At 47.8% G+C, this 19,856-nt stretch overlaps 1 protein-coding gene across 2 annotated transcripts in view; it reads left to right on the forward strand.

Moving 5' to 3' along the window:
* The window catches only part of LOC110520060 (zinc finger protein 423), a 151,532-nt gene that overhangs the window by 113,944 nt on the left and 17,732 nt on the right, over positions 1–19,856 (forward strand). The gene's annotated exons all lie outside the window — the stretch shown is intronic.

Genomic DNA, 19,856 nt, shown 5'->3' on the forward strand with positions numbered 1-19,856 from the left:
ACCCACTCAAGACGATACTTAACAGATCACGCGGGTGCATACTGCCAAAAGAGTATGGTCTATGAATTGTGAATGGAGGAAGCAACTTCAAAGGTGTTCAGTTCTAGTGTTAAAGTTATGAGGTTGTTTACCGTCAACCTAAAAAACTCCACATTACACATCATGCCAATGCAAGAGAGAGAAAAAGGCAATTAGCTGTATAGTTCTCATCAACGGAGCTGTAGTGGATCAGGTTGAGAGCTTCAAGTTCCTTGGTGTCCACGTCACCAACAAACTAACATGGTCCAACCTCACCAAGACAGTCGTGAAGAGAGCACGACAAAACCTATTCCCCCTCAGGAGACTGAAATGATTTGGCATGGGTCCTCAGGTCCTCAAAAGGTTCTACAGCTGCACCATCGAGAGCATCCTGACTGGTTGCATCACTGCCTGGTATGGCAACTGCTCAACCTCCGACCGCAAGGAACTACAGAGGGTAGTGCATACAGCCCAGTACATCACTGGGGCCAAGCTTCCTGCCACCCAGGACCTCTATACCAGGCGGTGTCAGAGGAAGGCCCTAAAAATTGTCAAAGACTCCATCCACCCTAGTCTGCTTCCGAACGGAAAGCAGTACCGGAGCGTCTAGGTCCAAGAGGCTTCTAAACAGATTCTACCCCAGAGCCATAAGACTCCTGAACATCTAATCAAATGTTTTTTTACACCGCTGCTACTCTCTGTTGTTATTATCTATGCATAGTCACTTTAATAACTCTACCTACATGTACATATTACCTCGACTAACCTGTGCCCCCGCACATTGACCCTGTACCGGTATCCCCCTGTGTATAGTATCGCTATTGTTATTGTACTGCTGCTCTTTAATTATTTGTCACTTTTATTTCTTATTCTTATTCATATTATTTTTCAACTGCATTGTCGGTTAGGGGCTCGTAAGTAAGCCTCGCCTGGGGTTGGCATGTTTGTGCCAATTGGAGAAATGAGGGATTGATCCATAAGTGTCCAGAACATGTTCTTCATGTACTGTACTCTCACAGAAATGGTCAAATAGGGAATGAAATGAAGTTTGCACTCTGTAAGCACCAACATGCCTTGGTTAGGTTACATGTTGTGTGGCTACTTGTAGTAAGCATATTATACCTTGTAATAGCATAGGCAAAACAGAATAATATCACACAGCATACTTTACACTAACCCCAACATTTGATGAGTCCTCCATTTTTGATCTGCTGTTAGGAAAGGTGTTTTAGATGACATCTTGGTCCATTGTTGAATGAGTAGGCCTATTTTCATAGAAAAGGGTTGACACTTTCTGTGTTCAAGAGGAGGTATGTGGATCTGGACTTTATTGCCCTGTCGTGTACTGGAGCAAAAAGCATTCCAGCGTGGACGTTTCTGCTTTGTTTCGAATACGTGATACAGCAGGCTGATTGGGGCCATATCCAGGCCCTGCTGGTTAAACGTGGCACTTCAAAAGGGACTTCTTCTGGCCAGTGGGGTCAACCAGGGTTCCTGGTCTGAAGGGGGTTGATGGGCCCCTGTCCGGTAGAACTTGTTTGTGCTGATCTTACGTGAGGGTCCACTCCTACAATAGAATGTTTATACGCTGTGTAATCACCCCTGCCTTTGTCCCGGCCCGTTCATAATAGATGGAGTGAGGGGGACAATGTGTTGTCATCATTAAGGAAGTGCATTCCTAGCTATTCATCACACAAGGAGCATTTGAGTGATAGACTCAAGTATACCACTGTCTGTATGGGTCTCTCTGTGTGATCATGTGTGCGGGTTCCCATGTGGGAGTGAGTTAATGGGCTTCATTGAGTGTGTGGTGTGTGGTAATTGTGTCAGGTTGCTGTCAGTGGAGTCGGATTTCAGTGGCACAAAAGATGATCAATATCAAATAATCAAATCAAACTTTATTTGCCACATGCGACGAATACAACAGGTGTAGATTTTATCGCGAAATGCTTACTTTACAAGCCCTTAACCCATAGTGGGTTCATGAAGTAGAACACATTTATCAAGTAGGCTAAAATAAAAAGTAACACAATAAGAATAACAATAACAAGGCTATATACAGGGGGCACCATTACTGAGTCAGTGTGCGGGGGTACAATATGTTTTACTAAATCATGCTAAGATCAATATTCAGATTATTCAGAATTCCTCATACACACAGACATGTTTTGTAGTCTGATTATGCACAGTAAAAAATATCATGAGACAAATGGCACAACACATCCATGCTGCAGACACAATATGTTAGACACAATGGACACTACGGACACAATGAACACTACGTACACAATGTACACTGCGGACACAATGGACACTACGGACACAATGGACACTACGGACACAATGGACACTACGGACACAATGGACACTACGGACACAATGGACACTACGGACACAATGGACACAATGGACACTACGGACACAATGGACACTACGGACACAATGGACACTACGGACACAATGTACACTACGGACACAATGGACACTACGGACACAATGGACACTACGGACACAATGGACACTACGGACACAATGTACACTACGGACACAATGGACACTACGGACACAATGGACACTACGTACACAATGGACACTACGGACACAATGGACACTACGGACACAATGGACACTACGGACACAATGGACACTACGGACACAATGGACACTACGTACACAATGGACACTACGGACACAATGGACACTACGGACACAATGTACACTACGGACACAATGTACACTACGGACACAATGTACACTACGCACTACGGACACAATGGACACTACGGACACAATGGACACTACGGACACAATGTACACTACGGACACAATGGACACTACGTACACAATGGACACTACGGACACAATGGACACTACGGACACAATGGACACTACGGACACAATGGACACTACGGACACAATGGACACTACGGACACAATGGACACTACGGACACAATGTACACTACGTACTCATGACACTCACAATGTACACAATATACAATTGACCACACACATACAACAGACACAATTCTATAACTTACAACTACATAGCAAACACAACACATAACACAAGAGACACAACAAATGGCACACAACATAGCTGCCAACACACAACAGCCTGTGCAAGCTAGGCAGGGAGGGAGACAGGGAGGCAGGCGGGCGGGCCGGCGGCCCCTGGGAAGTGGGGAGAGTTGCTGTTTGATGTTGGCAGCTGATTAATGAGATGTGAGGAGTGAGCTCTTGACGGGCGCTCTCTGGGCGCCTGTTTCAGGATTCGGGTTGGGGGGTGGAACCAAGGATGGGAGAGGATGGGGGGGGACTCTGCACCCCCGCTGGATACCCTTGAGCACTCTGTGGAGGTGTTGACGCGCCCCGTGCTCTGCTGGCTCATGAGGGTGCTGTCGCAATTAAACCAGCACAGCAGAGCTCCTACAGGAGAGGAGAGCCTCCTCTCCACACGCAGCCTGGCCCCACCGCCGGGAGGGAGGGAGGAAGGGAGGGAGGGAGATGCATAAAGAGGGAAGGGAAAAAGTATGGAGCTAGAGAGAGAAAGGCATACATAGAGGAATTGAGACAGAGAGAGAGAGAGGGGAGAGAGAGAGAGAGAGAGAGAGAGAGAGAGAGAGAGAGAGAAGAAAGAAAGAAAGAAAGAAAGAAAGAAAGAAAGAAAGAAAGAAAGAAAGAAAGAAAGAAAGAAAGAAAGAAAGAAAGAAAGAGAGGGAGGGAGGAGAGACAGAGAGAGAGGGAAGAGAGACAGAGATAGAGAGACAGCGAGAGAGAGGGAGGAGAGACAGAGATAGAGAGACAGAGAGAGAGGGAGGAGAGCATGATTGAGAGAGTAATGAATGGGGGAGTGCAGATGGAGTGAGTGAATGGGAGATTGACAGCGGGAGGGAAATGAGAGTATAGATAGAGAGGACAGGAAGAAGCAGAGGTTACGGAGAGGTGAAGAGGAAGAGACAGTCAGTCCCTGAGTTGCCTTTGGTTTACCTACCCTGTGTTATACATTAGTCCTAAGCCTGTGTTCTGTTCTGACGCATCAGGCCTGGTTGGCAGTGAGGGCTCATACTGGGACCAGCTCTTTAATTAGATCCTGATGAGGACCTTCAGCAAAAGAACCAGGTGATTGGACTTCTTATCCAAATAATTACCTCAATTAAGTCATTAAGACCCTGGGCATAGCCTAGCCCAGAACTGCCTCCTCTGTGCCACAGCAGGTATCCATCCCTGATCTCCCTCTCTCACTCTGCAAGGGCTGCCTGCAATCTCTGTTCACCAGTAGGTGTGTGTGTACTAAAGGAAGCCTATTATGTTTTTGTTTCCTGCAAGATAGTGAGATACTGAAATCTCATGCACACACACAAACACACACACACACAGATAGGTAAGTTAATTACCTTCAGCATCTGGATGTCTGTATGTGTGCTAGCCCCTAGCTGTTGCATGGGTCTTTGTGGTTCTGAAAGTGCCCTGGTGTATCATGGGGGATTAGGCTGGGGCTGCTGTGTGTGGGGATTGGAGAGGAGAACAGGCAGGCCAACTCTCCCTCCTTTTGAGTCCCACCTCACCTCACCCAACACTGCATAGCGAGAGAGCGAGAGAGAGAGAGAGCAAGCGGGAGAGAGGGAGAGATGGAAACTAAACTGCACTTTCTAATCTCCTGCCAAATTTATGACCATATTAGAGACACATTTTCCCCTCAGATTGCCAAGACCGACCCACAAATAAAATTTAAAAAATATCACATTTTGATAAACTCCCATATATATTAGGTGACAACAGTGTGCCATCATAGCAGCAATATTTATGACCTGGAAAGGACAACCAGTGAAGCACGAACACCATTGTAAACATATTTATGTTTATTTATCTTCCCTTTTGCACATCAACTATTTTCACATTGTTACAACACTGTACCTGGCATTATAGAACATTTGAAATGTCTCTATTATTTTAAAACTTTTGTGAGTGTAATATTCCTGTTCATTTCTAATTGTTTATTTCACTTTTGTTTGAACTATTTCACTTGCTTTGGCAATCTTAACATATGTTTCCCAATGCCAATAAAGCCCTTTTAATTGAATTGAGAGGGAGAGATCTGTGTCCCATCAACATCCTGCAATCAGCATACACCTTGCAGAAAACCACCAGCTCACCAACCCATGCACACACACACACACACACACAAACACACACACACACACACACACACACACACACACACACACACACACACACACACACACACACACACACACACACACACACACACACACACACACACACACACACACACACAAACACACACACACAAACATACGCAATCTATTTGTCACGTTCACCTTCCATGAAATACCAAGCTCCTCTCCCATGTATTTGGTTAATTGTGTGTGTTGAGTATTTTGTTGTTGTTTTAGAGGGGGGTGAGGGTGTAGTTCCCCCCTCGTTGTGTCTGGCTGCTGACGGTGTCCAGGTGGGCGTTAGGCTGCAGAGGATGGAAACACACATCTGGATGAGGTTGAGCGCTCTGTACCCAGATGTGCTCTGACAAACACACACACAAAGCTCCCTTTTTGGGCAGTGGAGCAGGGGGGTGACATCAGCTGCCTGTCAGGTGTCTGTATGATGCGAACAGATGTTATTTTGACGAGGGACTGAGAGGCAGGGGAGAGAGACAAAGAACAAAGCAACGACATGTTCTGAACTCAGCCGTGACAATTGTTGAACCATCCGATGGCGTTTAAAGAGTAATCATACACACTGGGATGGATGAACAGGCTCCCTCTCTGCCCTCACGTTAACTGCAGATCCAGCTGTTGTCTGTGCATAATGTGTTTGTGGTCATGTGTGTGTAATGTATGTTAATGTGTGTCAGTTGTGAAATGCACACACTGTTGGACAGACACACCAAAGACGTTTTTTATACAGGTCCTTTCTGTCACGGTTGTGTCTGTACCAGTCAAGTTGTTCCTCTCTTCACTTGCCAGGTCGTCAGAAGGTCAAGTGAGCAGCTTCTGTAGGTACACCATGGCAACTGTAATCCAGGCATTTTTCAAGGAACCTCTGTCACTCCAGTCCAAAGTCCCAGAATCCAACAGAACAGGATGGAGGCTTTCAGATGGGATTTGGTGCCAGTGACACTGATTCCCTCAGTCACAATTAAAAGACTCCAAATCCCTTCTGCCATTTTCCAGCCCACTTACTCTCCTCTCTCCCTGTCTGCAGTCACTGTGCAGCTGTGAAGACAGACCCAGACAGACCCAGTAGAACAGAGGCAAGTAGAGGAAGAAAGTAGGAGGATGAGGAGGATAGGAACCTCTCCGCCCACGGCCTCCCTACCTCTACCTGGCATCAGCCACAGTGTGTAGGTGATAGACCACATTTGCCCTGACGGGAGAGCCTTTGATTTGACTGAGGGACTCCTAGCTGGGACAGATGAGCTTGCTTAGGGGGATAAACAGCCTCCTCCTCCTCCCTCCTTCTATGGGGAGAGAGAGGGGGGCAAAGTTAAGATGAAAAAGCGTCCTCTAAACAGGGTTGCTGACATCTCGTCCTTTGTTGTGGATGTGTGTGCATTAATATTGATTTATTTTGACTGCGGGTCTTTCAACATCTTGTTTGGTGTCAGCCCCAGGGAGAGGCCTCCCTCCACACATGCCCAGTCATCTTTAATAACTCCCATCCTTCACACACTGATATTAATATTAGTGTGTTGCTTTACCCCTGCTAACCTTCAAACAGCCCTGGCATTGGATTAGGAGGCCCTGTCTGGCGGCTAAGTGGTGCCGTTAGTACACAGCGCCTGGCGAGGCATGCTGGGGGGCTGGGTAGTAAGCTGTGTGTGGATCACTGGTGCAGTCTCATTCTGTGGCCCGTGTGTGGATTCTGCCGACCGAGGTTGCAATATCTCTGCAGAGTGATGGCCTTTGTTCTGTTCTGTCCTCCCCCGCTCCACACTGAAGCTAGTTAGGCTTTAATTATCTCGTCTTGTATCAGTGGGGAATCCCAGCATCATTTGTGAATTCTGGTCACGATGAGGCCCTTTTAAAAGTCTCTACTGCCCTACACTTACTCACAAACAAATCTCCCAACATATGTGTATTTGATTCCTGCCTCGGAATAATGAATGGGGAAGTTGTTATTTATTTGTTTGTATTTCAATGTGGTGGTAGCAGCAGGGGGTGGGGCTTGAGGGCTCATGGCAATTCCTCTCTGTGCAGTCTCTTTCTCTGACCCAACCAGGGACAGAGTGGCATAGTAGTGGCGCATATAGGGACAGTGAGGACTACGCTACTGTAGAAGTCAATGCGGCATTCTAGCAGAGAGAGACCCAATGTAGACTGAAGAATTCTGGTAGAATGAGTTCCAGAGGAGTACGAAAGATGCCTCAAGGGAAGGGTGTGGGGGCCCTTAGCACAGCCCTGAGTCTCTCTCTCCTCTCTCTTCTCTCTCTCCTCTCTCCCTCCCTCTCCTCTCTCTCTCTCTGTCTCTCCTCTCTCTCTATGTCTCTCCTCTCTCTCCCTCTCTCTCCTCTCTCTCTGTCTCTCCTCTCTCTCTCTGTTTCTCCTCTATCTCTCCTCTCTCTCCTCTCTCCTCTCTCTCCTCTCGCGCTCTCTGTCTCTCCTCTCTCTCCTCTCTCTCCTCTCTCTCTGTCTCTCCTCTCTCCCTCTCTCTCTTCTCTCTCCTCTCTCTCCTCTCCTCTCCTCTCTTTCCTCTCTCCTCTCTCTCTCCTCTCTCCTCTCTCTCCTCTCTCTGCTCTATCTCTCCTCTCTCTCCTCTATCTCTCCTCTCTCTCCTCTCTCCTCCCTCTCTCCTCTCTCTCCTCTCTCTCCTCTCTCCTCTGTCCTCTTTCCTCTCTCTCTCCTCTCTCTCCTCTCTCCTCTGTCCTCTGTCCTCTCTCCTCTCTCTCCTCTCTCTCTCCTCCTCTCTCTCCTCTCTCTCTCCTCTCTCTCATCTCTTCTCTCTCTCTCCTTTCTCTCTACTCTCTCTCTCCTCTCTCCCCTCTCTCCTCTCTCCTCTCTCCTCTCTCTCTCTCTCCTCTCTCGCCTCTCTCTCTCCTCTCTCTCTCCACTCTCTCCTCTCTCTCTCCTCTCTCCTCTCTCCTCTCTCTTCTCTCTTCTCTCTCCTCTCTCTCCTCTCTCTCCACTCTCCTCTCTCCTCTCTATTTCCTCTCTCTCTCTCCTCTCTCTCTCCCCTCTCTCTCCTCTCTCCTCTCTCTTCTCTCTCTCTCTCTCCTCTCTCTCCTCTATCTCTCCTCTCTCTCTGTCTCTCCTCTCTCTCTCTGTCTCTCCTCTATCTCTCCTCTCTCTCCTCTCTCCTCTCTCTCCTCTCTCTCCTCTCGCGCTCTCTGTCTCTCCTCTCTCTCCTCTCTCTCTCTGTCTCTCCTCTCTCCCTCTCTCTCTTCTCTCTCCCCTCTCTCTCCTCTCTCGCACCTCTCTCTCCTCTCCTCTCCTCTCTTTCCTCTCTCCTCTCTCTCTCCTCTCTCCTCTCTCTCCTCTCTCTGCTATATCTCTCCTCTCTCTCCTCTATCTCTCCTCCCTCTCTCCTCCCTCTCCTCTCTCTCCTCTGTCCTCTGTCCTCTCTCCTCTCTCTCCTCTCTCTCTCCTCCTCTCTCCTCTCTCTCTCCTCTCTCTCCTCTCTTCTCTCTCTCTCCTTTCTCTCTCCTCTCTCTCTCCTCTCTCCTCTCTCTCCTCTCTCCTCTCTCCTCTCTCTCTCTCTCTCCTCTCTCTCGTCTCTCTCTCCTCTCTCTCTCCACTCTCTCCTCTCTCTCTCCTCTCTCCTCTCTCTTCTCTCTTCTCTCTCCTCTCTCTCCTCTCTCTCCACTCTCCTCTCTCCTCTCTATTTCCTCTCTCTCTCCTCTCTCTCTCCCCTCTCTCTCCTCTCTCCTCTCTCTTCTCTCTCTCTCTCTCCTCTCTCTCTCCTCTCTCTCCTCTCTCTCCTCTCTCCTCTATCTCTCCTCTTTCTCCTCTCTCTACTCTCTCTCTCTCTCCTCTCTCTCTCTCCTCTCTCTCCTCTCTCTCTACAGATGGGCACATTTGCAGGTTCACTTGAACAACTGGAGGTGCATTATTAGCATCCTGCTGCTTCCTCATATTTTATTCTCCCTTGGTGGCCAGATAATTCTCAACCAGCCGACCAAAGACTGGGTTGGTGTTCTAATGAATAAGGAACAACACAATGGGAAGAGCAGGGCAGCAGGCACACACGACCCTGGCTGCCGACCCCTAGCTACAAAGTAGGGTGGGATGTCTTTTGCATATCTGTGTGATCGCTCAAATCTTCTGCCGCTGGGGTTGTTGTTTGTGATTATTTCCCCTCACAGCTGAGAGAGGGGGGCAGTTGGGCTGGGGGACAGGAAATGAAGTCCCAGGAATCTGCCCTCTCCCTTAGGGAAGAAATGACAATGAGTAATTGTTGTGGAATGGTTCGTGGAGATTGGCTTTTTAGATGCATTTGGGAGTTGTACCGTGGATAAACCCCCCCCCAGTGCACCCAGGGGCGTAGGATTAGACATTCACATGCATACACACATGTATACAGATGAACACACACACACACACAGATATACCACAGCAGGGTAGGATGAGATATTCACACATAAAAGCACAGAAAAGCTCAAACGTGGACGCACACACCCCAGTACACACACACATACAGTTGTTGGCTGTGTTGTGTGCTCTGTTGTATTGAAGGGAAACATATATTGAAGGGAAACATTCTATCAGATCAAGCCGTCATGCCTGTCTTCAGTGTAATGATGGTCAACCACCACTGTGTTAATGATCAACAGTGTTCCAACACAGAGTCTCCTCTCACGTCCTTTCCCTGGTCTGTCTCTTTGTGCAAGTGTGTTTGCATTACTGTATTACTACTGACTATCTCTGGCAGCTAGTGAGGGTAGTGGAGCGCCCCTGTGTCTTGTGAAGGTTGATGACCAGTCTGTGAGGTTGGGTTGTGAGTCCGGCCAGGTGCCTTGCTGCTCCAGCAGCCCACAGCGCCAGGCCTCAGATTCAATAAGGCTCTATCAGACCAAGGCTGTCCAGAAACACAGGCCAGCAGCAGCCAGGCAGCAGCCTAGACCTCCATTTACAACACACCTAATTACACTATCTTCATTATCTACATGATCTTCAATCACCTCAATTAGCAATCTGGGATGGGTGTCTGTGTGTTTGTGTGTGTGTGTGTGTGTGTGTTTCTGTGTGTGTGTGTGTGTGTGTGTTTGCACCTATTAAAAGTTATGTATTGGGCATGGAATAAGTGCTGTGTTTCACCTTGAGGTCTGTGGGCAACTGGTTAGGTCAGCGGTTGAATGTTAGGCTGCAGTGCATTTTGCATGACCAATATCAGTGAGCAAAATAACCATCATATTTGGCTTGGTTTACTTGGTTTAGTAATTGTCTTCTTATTTCAGATTATTAGTAATGGCTTTGCAGTGTTCTGGCACAGATCTATGCTGAAAACCTTGTCCCTCAATCTCAGAAACAGCTGTGTTTGTCAGCAAGGGCCAGAGAAAGCTCCAGTCACACAGATGCCGATCAGAAGAACTCATTATTCACACCAGCCTTGATTACAGGTTATAGTCAATTGCTGTTGCCGTGGTGATTAGCCCTAGATACAGAACAGAAGTGCTTGGTAACCTAGTTGGATGGGTGGTGATGATGTATGAGTTGCTCTTGTGGGAACTACCACAGACTCACAATGCCTTCCACTGGAGAGAGTGACAATAGTCGGCTAATGTCAATTAGAGCATATGTTCCCACATAGAACCTTTAATTATTACTGAAGCGTTTTGTAGGGCCTGTGTGTGAGTGTCTCGTAATGTGGCCTATCGGCAACCTTTATGGACAGCACACGGCCTGCTAATGTGGGCTGTAAGACAGAGGCATATGGAAACATATGGATGGAGTCAGTGAGAGGCAGAGGGGGGAAGATGTAGAACAACACTTGAAGTAAATGGAGGCCCTGGGAGTGACTGCCACTTATAAAGACTTATCATGTGGTGGTTTTATTGGTGCACTGATTACAGCTATTCCCACATGGGCACTTTAGAGCATTCCATTAACATTCAAAACACAAATACCATGCATACATTATACTCCCTCACACTCTCCCTCTCACAATCCATGTGTGTGTGTGTGTGTGTGTGTGTGTGTGTGTGTGTGTGTGTGTGTGTGTGTGTGTGTGTGTGTGTGTGTGTGTGTGACCAAGCTCCGAGATATTTATTTTTTGACCCTGAGATTTAAATGCACATATAATTTCCTTTTTGATTTCCTTTTCATATGGCTGCCATTATTATAGAGTGTACTCAAGATGCCTAAACATAAACATCTTGTTTCCATCTGCATATAGGCTGCTCGGTGTAAGCCGAGGACACGCAGCACATGCAAGCTTATGTCGTTGATTATTTCCCATTTCTCTGGTGTTGGCTGGGGGGCCCCTGCCTGTGTCTCTGTGTGCTGCCTCTTTATCTGCGTGTGTGTGGAGGAAATGAGAAGCAGCTCTCCCAGGGAGAGAGGCCTGGATGGACAGCGGGCGGCCAGGGCCAGACAGGGCTGCTGGGCGGGGGCGCGGGCCTACTGCCTAACCCTGATTTGGTGGAGCCCAGGTGTTGTGAAGGAAGGAGGAAATGTGATTGGTGGAAGGTGGGGAGTTGTTGTGAGGTAGTTCAGTAGAATAGGACTAAAAGGATTACGGAGGACCTCGTCAGATATAAGGGTGGTCTTTGACATGAGGGATTCCAGTCTCAGAGGCCTTAGTACCATCAGTGGTGTAAAGTAAAAATACTTTAAAGTACTACTTAAGTAGTTTTTGGGGTATCTGTACAGTACTTTACTATTTATATTTTTTGACATCTTTTACTTCACTACATTCCTAAAGAAAATATTGTAATTTTTAGTCCATACATTTTTCCTGGCAACCAAAAGTAATTGTTACATTTTGAATGCTTAGCAGGACCAGAAAATGGTGAAATGCACACACTTATCAAGAGAACACGTGGTCATCCCTACTGTCTGTGGTCTGGCGGACTCACTAAACACCAATGCATATTTTGTAAATAATATCTGAGTGTTGGAATGTGCCCCTGGCTATCCGTACATTTTTTAAATAAGAAAATGGCTTTGCTTAATATAAGGATTTTGAAAAATAATTGATACTTTTACTTCTACTTCTGATACTTTTAGCAATTACAGTATACTTTAGCAATTACATTTACTTTTGAAACTTAAGTATATTTAAAACCAAATACTTTTAGATTTTTACTCAAGTAGTATTTTACTGGGAGCCTTTCACTTTTACTTGAGTGACTTTCTATTATTTGAAGGTATCTATACTTTTACTCAAGTTTGAGTTTGACAATTGGGTACTTTTTCTACCACTGAGTACCATGGCTTCATCATGGCTCCTGCAGTTCAGAGTGGCCAATTTGGGCCATTGACCTTGCAGTGTGTCAACAGACCCAATAAGAATGGAGAACCTTGGTAATCAGACCTGAAGACTGGTCAGTGGACACCAGTCCTTAGGTCAAAAGCCCACATAAAGTACAGTTGAAGTCAAAAGTTTACATACACCTTAGCCAAATACATTTAAAAGCAGTTTTTCACAATTCCTGACATTTAATCAGAGTAAAAATTCCCTGTCTTAGGTCAGTTAGGATCACCGTTTTATTTTAAGAATGTGAAATGTCAGAATTATATTAGAGATAATGATTTATTTCAGCTTTTATGTCTTTCATCACATTCCTAGTGGGTCAGAAGTTTACATACACTTAATTAGTATTTGGTAGCATTGCCTTTAAATGGTTTAACTTGGGTCAAACGTTTCGGGTAGCCTTCCACAAGCTTCCCACAATAATTTGGGTGAGTTTTGGCCCATTCCTCTTGACAGAGCTGGTGTAACTGAGTCAGGTTTGTAGGCCTCCTTGCCTGCACACGTTTTTTCAGTTCTGCCCACAAATATTCTATGGGATTGAGGTCAGGGCTTTGTGATGGCCACTCAAATACCTTGACTTTGTTGTGTTAAGCTATATTTCCACAACTTTGGAAGTATGCTTGGGGTCATTGTCCATTTGGAAGACCCATTTGCGACCAAGCTTTAACTTGCTGACGGATGTCTTGATATGTTGCTTCAATAAGTGCACCAGTCCCTCCTGCAGCAAAGCACCCCCACAACATGATGCTGCCACCCCCGTTCTTCACGGTTGGGATGGTGTTCTTCAGCTTGCAAGCCTCCCCCTTTGTCCTCCAAACATAACGATGGTCATTATGGCCAAACAGTTCTATTTTTGTTTCCTCAGACCAGAGGACATTTCTCCTAAAGGAGAATCTTTGTCCCCATGTGCAGTTGCAAACTGAGCGGCCTTTAGTATGTCTACTCGTTTTACTGTGGATATAGATACTTTTGTACCTGTTTCCCCCACAAGGTCCTTTGCTTTTGTTCTGGGATTGATTTGTACATTCATCTCTTGGAGACAGAACGCGTCTCCTTTCTGAGTGGTATGACGGCTGCATGGTCCCGTGGTGTGTATATACTTGCCTACTACTGTTTGTATAGATGAACGTGGTACCTTCAGGCATTTGGAAATTCCTCCCAAGGATGAACCAGACTTGTGGAGGTCTACAAAAAAAAAATTCTGAGGTCTTGGCTGATTTCTTTTGATTTTCCCATTATGTCAAGCAAAGAGGCACTGAGTTTGAAGGTCGGCCTGGAAATACATCCACAGGTACACCTCCAATTGACTCACATGATGTCAATTAGCCTATCAGAAGCTTCTAAAGCCATGACATTTTCTGGAATTTTCCAAGCTGTTTAAAGGCACAGTCGACTTCTTACCCACTGGAAAGGTGATACAGGAGGATCCAGGTGATACAGGAGGAGGATTGTATTTTACCACAGGAGGGGGTAGAGGGTGGAAGGTATGGAGAGACAGAGGGAGATGGAGGAGTAGAGAAGGAGAGGGTGGAAAGGTGAAGAATGTAACAGGGTCCGTGTATTAGCAGCTCTGCTATTTTATGGGTGAGATGTTATTATATGTATGTGAAAGGGCAGAAATGTGTTGGGGCCTGCGGCTCGAGTGGACCATGTGTTCAAATTGTCTCTATGTTTGTGTATGTTAATGTCGGTCAGACACTGAAGCACCTTGACTGCCCTCCACCTGTCCCCCCTCCCCACCTGTGAAGCAGACGGGACACTTGAAGGTGCCGCCCATGCCCTCGAAGCTATGCTGGAAACTTCTGACCAACTGGAATTGTGAAACAGTGAATTATAAGTGAAATAATCTGTCTGTAAACAATTGTTGGTAAAATGTATTGTGTCATGCACAAAGTAGATGTCCTAACTGACTTGCCAAAACTATAGTTTGTTAACAAGAAATGTGTGGAGTGGTTGAAAAAAGAGTTTTAATAACTCTAACCTAAGAGTATGTAAACTTCCGACTTCAACTGTATGTCAGGAAAGAGTAGATGGGTGTTTTTTTATAGAAATGACTGCGATGGAGGGAGTTGGGGAGAAGGAGGGAAATGGAGCGACGAGTGGCTAGTGTGCTTTGGAAGGACAGTTTGTTTGTGTGTTTGCATGAAGGTCGGTTTCTACGGGGTGGAGAGATCCAGCATCCTACTGTTATGTAATCTGATAGGAGATTCCAAGCTGGTCAGCTCCATATGCCGTCCACGTCTGCCAAAAATATCTGGAGCCGGAGACTCCATCACGCTTGGCCCGACGGAGAGTGCGCTCCGGAAATATTTACTGCAGATAATAGGAAACGTGTGAACCAGAGCCGTGGCCAGGAGAGAGGGAGAAGGAGAGGAAAGAAAGAGGGAGTTGAAGGGAGAGAAGGATGGTCCCAGGCAGAGTCAGTAAACTGGTGGATGAAGAGTAGTGAATAGCTATGACAGAGAAGTGGCATACAAAGAGTTTGTGTCAGAGATAGATTGAGTGAAGGCAAGTGAAAGTCTGTGTATGTGTGGGTGTTAGGAGCTCCAGGGTTCATCTCAGCATTGCAGCTGTGTGTGTGTGTGTTTACGTGTTTGTTTGTGTGTTTGTGTGTGTGTGTTTGTGTGTGTGTGTGTGTGTGTGTGTGTGTGTGTGTGTGTGTGTGTGTGTATACGGGTGTGTGTGTCTGAAAGGGAAAGCAGAGGTGGAGAGCTCTTGGGACGCCTCCAGCTCTGCAGCAGGGTGCGTGTGTGTGTGTGTATGTGTGTGTGTGTATACTCTGGCCCACATTGCCGCCCCCACTACCATGGGTCAAGCTCAGCATGCCTCAATTTCTCCCTCCTCTCTCTGTGTGTTTCCATGGCAACACACCTTGAGCTATCCCCCTAGAGGAGCCCAGCACCTCCACCCCCTTTTGCCCCCTCAACCACAGAGTCACCCCCACCCCCCCACCCCCCCCTTCTGCTCTCCCCTTGTATCTCTCCCGCCATCCTTGCCATCAATCGCCAGGCCAGGCTTTAGGCCGCAGGGCGAGGGGTGGGGGCCTGGGGCCCTGGGGAAGCCCAGCTCACAACCAAGGAGCTCATTTATGTGCCAGTGCACACTGCAGGGGGTTGTGGGGAGAGAAGCTGGAGTGGGAGGAAGGGTGCGCCTGTGTTGACAGGGCTGTCCCCGGGGAGGGCTGCGAGCGAGGGCTCCACCTGACTCCCCCTGGTCAATTAGCTGGAAGCACATTGGCTAAGCAGCAACAGAGGCAGCCGCCCCGTTGTACCGCAGCAGTGTTTGTACAGGATAAGACTCCTGTTCAGTCGGTGGAATAACAGTTTAGGAATAATATATAAATAGTTTTTTATTTCCTTCACTTGGCGTCTTTCCTCTCCATCACTGCAAGGCCTTCCATCTCTCCACCCACCTTAGACTGTAGTCCTTTACCTGCTTTCTTTCAGTGCATCCCTCTCTTTCTTCTAGGGCTGGGAATTGCCATGGACCTCACAACACAATATCAGCATGATACTTAGATGCCAATATGATATGTATTGCGATTCTCAGATTCAATGTTCCAAACACATTGCTCACCATATGTCTGCTGCAGAGGGACAAGAGAGAGCCGTGAGAAAACGAGTTTTGACCAGTCATGGAAATAAGTGCTGAAAACAAATTGGCTCCCTATTTAAAAAGAAGATGGAGAACAAGCTATGAAGGAAAAATACTGGAGTTTTGGTGCAGCTACAGCCAACTAGCACAAAAATAATTTTGCGATATGATATATCGTTAGAAATAATATCTTGTTATGTAATTGTACCGATTTTTTTTGTCTCGCATCACTTCCTCTTCCTCACTCTCGCTTCCCCCTGCTTTCTCTCACACTGTCTCTCTTCCCCCTGCTTTCTCTAAGACTGTCTCTCTTCCCCCTGCTTTCTCTAAGACTGTCTCTCTTCCCCCTGCTTTCTCTCACACTGTCTCTCTTCCCCCTGCTTTCTCTCACACTGTCTCTCTTCCCCCTGCTTTCTCTCACACTGTCTCTCTTCCCCCTGCTTTCTCTCACACTGTCTCTCTTCCCCTGCTTTCTCTCACACTGTCTCTCTTCCCCCTGCGTTCTCTCACACTGTCTCTCTTCCCCCTTGCTTTCTCTCACACTGTCTCTCTTCCCCCTGCTTTCTCTCACACTGTCTCTCTTCCCCCTGCTTTCTCTCACACTGTCTCTCTTCCCCTGCTTTCTCTCACACTGTCTCTCTTCCCCCTGCTTTCTCTCACACTGTCTCTCTTCCCCCTGCTTTCTCTCACACTGTCTCTCTTCCCCTGCTTTCTCTCACACTGTCTCTCTTCCCCCTGCTTTCTCTCACACTGTCTCTCTTCCCCCTGCTTTCTCTCACACTGTCTCTCTTCCCCCTGCTTTCTCTCACACTGTCTCTCTTCCCCCTGCTTTCTCTCACACTGTCTCTCTTCCCCCTGCTTTCTCTCACACTGTCTCTCTTCCCCCTGCGTTCTCTCACACTGTCTCTCTTCCCCCTTGCTTTCTCTCACACTGTCTCTCTTCCCCCTGCTTTCTCTCACACTGTCTCTCTTCCCCCTGCTTTCTCTCACACTGTCTCTCTTCCCCTGCTTTCTCTCACACTGTCTCTCTTCCCCCTGCTTTCTCTCACACTGTCTCTCTTCCCCCTGCTTTCTCTCACACTGTCTCTCTTCCCCTGCTTTCTCTCACACTGTCTCTCTTCCCCCTGCTTTCTCTCACACTGTCTCTCTTCCCCCTGCTTTCTCTCACACTGTCTCTCTTCCCCCTGCTTTCTCTCACACTGTCTCTCTTCCCCCTGCTTTCTCTCACACTGTCTCTCTTCCCCCTGCTTTCTCTCACACTGTCTCGCTTCCCCCTGCTTTCTCTCACACTGTCTCTCTCCTCCTTGCTTTCTCTCACACTGTCTCGCTTCCCCCTGCTTTCTCTCTCTCCCTCTCTCTCTTTCCCATTAGTGTCCTGGCAAGCCCTCATCAGTAATTCTGCGTATGTTTGACGGCATCATGCTGTTTCTCAATTAAGATTGTGCATACCTTAGGAGGTGGGGAAGGTTTTTCCCTCTCAATCACTTAAATATTCTCTTTCTCTCACTGTCTTCCTCCCGCTCTCGCTCTCGCTCCCTTTCTTCACTCTGCATACCGATCAAGCCTCTTAACAGATCGGTCTGTTTGTCCTTCTCTTTTTTCCTGTTGTCCGTGTCTGATCTGTGGTGCAGATAGCTGAAGTGAGGCCTTTAAAGGATGAGATGTGTTGTAGCTATTTAACCTCTCTCTGCTGCCATGCTAATGACTCTTCTATGGGCTGCTTGTACAAAACATCCATACACTCATCTAACAGGCCAAGTCCGCGACCACTTACTTGTGATGAATGAATCCTTTATTGTAATTGTAATGGTCATGTAGTGAGAAAAGAAAAGAGGTGACACACTAATAGGGATTATGTTTATTCATGATTGTCTGCATCAGTGATTTGTATAGCAGTACAGTATATACTCTTAATATGTCATAGCGTAATTAGTATGCTATAAACTCTGTACAAGTTGAGTACAGTTTGGCTTTGTGTGCTAGTTTAGTGAAACTCCCAGGACTCACCTTCACCAAACCTCTGCTCTCCCTCCCTGCCCCAGTGCGGGTCTCCCAGAGTAGGAGCTGTGTGGCTGTGTGGCTGCCTCACGGATCAAATGCTCTCTCAGACACAAAGCTGGCCGGCAGGACGTTCCAGGGTCCTGTCATCTCGCCATGGTTCCCCCACACACACACAGCCCGCCCGACCCAGCCCGCTTTGTGTCTGATAGAGCTCAGCCCACCAGCCCTCCCTCTGTGCGCTGAAAGGGAGGACAGACAGAGTGCACTCCCCACTCACTGATCAAAACAACTGTATTTGTATAGAAAATACATCACTTTCATAGGACCCACACATACAAATGCTCTGGGCCCCCTCGCTCTGCGCCCTTGGACTGGCGGACAGCCCAATTAACCCCCTGCTCTCTGTTCTCCCTCTCTCTCTCTCTCTCTCTCTCTCTGTCTCTCTCTGTCTCTGTCTCTCTCTGTCTCTCTCTGTCTCTCTCTGTCTCTGTCTCTCTCTGTCTCTCTCTGTCTCTGTCTCTCTCTGTCGCTCTCTGTCTCTCTCTGTCTGTCTCTGTCTCTGTCTCTCTCTGTCTCTGTCTCTCTCTCTCTCTCTCTCTCTCATAGTTTGACAGAATTCTCCCAATGTTTAACTCATACATAACCCTCATTTCACCTTATTTTCACTTTTGGACCCGTATGCAGTATGCTAGATCTATTGTCAGTTTATGTTTGTAGATCAGTATTCTATGGGTCAGTTGGTGCTGTTGGTCGTGTTGTGGTTATCGCTGTAGGGTTTATTCTCTCTCTTCTCTCTCTCTCTCTCTGTGTCTCTGGGTTCATGGGAAGTTCCACCTGCTGCTTCAATCTTGCCACAATTTAATATTTTAAATGGTAATCAACCACCATTTCAGGGTGGTTTGGGACAGAAAGGCATCCCACCCAAACACGATGTCTTTGAGGAAGCAGCAGCGGGGAGGGGCAGACCAAAGGAGTACCCTCGCCAATGCCTCTAAGCCCCGTCCGCACCCAGCTCCACACCCCCCTCCTTCCCGTAGCCATTCAGACAGGGATTAAGGCACCCTTGTGCAGGCCTTTGAGACGGAGAGGAGATTGGAGTCAGTGGATGTGGTTTTGGTATGGGGGGTGTTGGTGGGGTGAGGTGGGGAGGTCAGGGGGGTGTTAGGGATGTTTGATTGAAGACTTTATTAACTCTGCGTGCCACTGTTGCTGAGCAGCGGGACACCTCGGGGCATGGGGGACACTGTCTGCGGTGGGACAGCGGGGTAGGCGGGAGGTTGCCTTGAGGGGGGACAGGGACCGGCAGCGGTGTCTTCCACGGTTCGGGGCTTGGCGAGAGGCTGCGATTGGGGCGCAGTGGAGGTAATCTGATGGCACGGGGACGGGCGCGGCTCGGTCCTGTGTGGCGCTCGGCCGATAAGACAGGAGCGGAGGCGCCCAGCCAGGACCCAACGCCCACCTTTCATCTGTCCCACGGCGGAGGGGGCCGCTGATGTCATTCATGCAGGCTTAAAATAGAGCGGCGAGCAGGGGGAGGGCACATAGCCCAGACCACTGGGGGTGGCAGGCAATTACCGGCCGGGAGAGAAGAGGCACTGGGAGAAGGGGAGGGGGGAGCGGCTGGTCACACAGGCCAGTTCTGAGAGAGAGAGAGAGAGAGACAGAGAGAGAGAGAGAGAGAGAGAGAGAGAAGCGGATGGACATCCCTTTCTCAGTAGTATTCAGACTGGACATGTCTCCCTCTCTGGGCATATGGGAGAGAGGCAATGATGGAATTGAACCGCTATACTTTAGTACACACACACCTGTACAT

Source organism: Oncorhynchus mykiss, chromosome 1 (genome assembly GCF_013265735.2).
Source record: "Oncorhynchus mykiss isolate Arlee chromosome 1, USDA_OmykA_1.1, whole genome shotgun sequence".
NCBI lineage: Eukaryota > Metazoa > Chordata > Actinopteri > Salmoniformes > Salmonidae > Oncorhynchus > Oncorhynchus mykiss.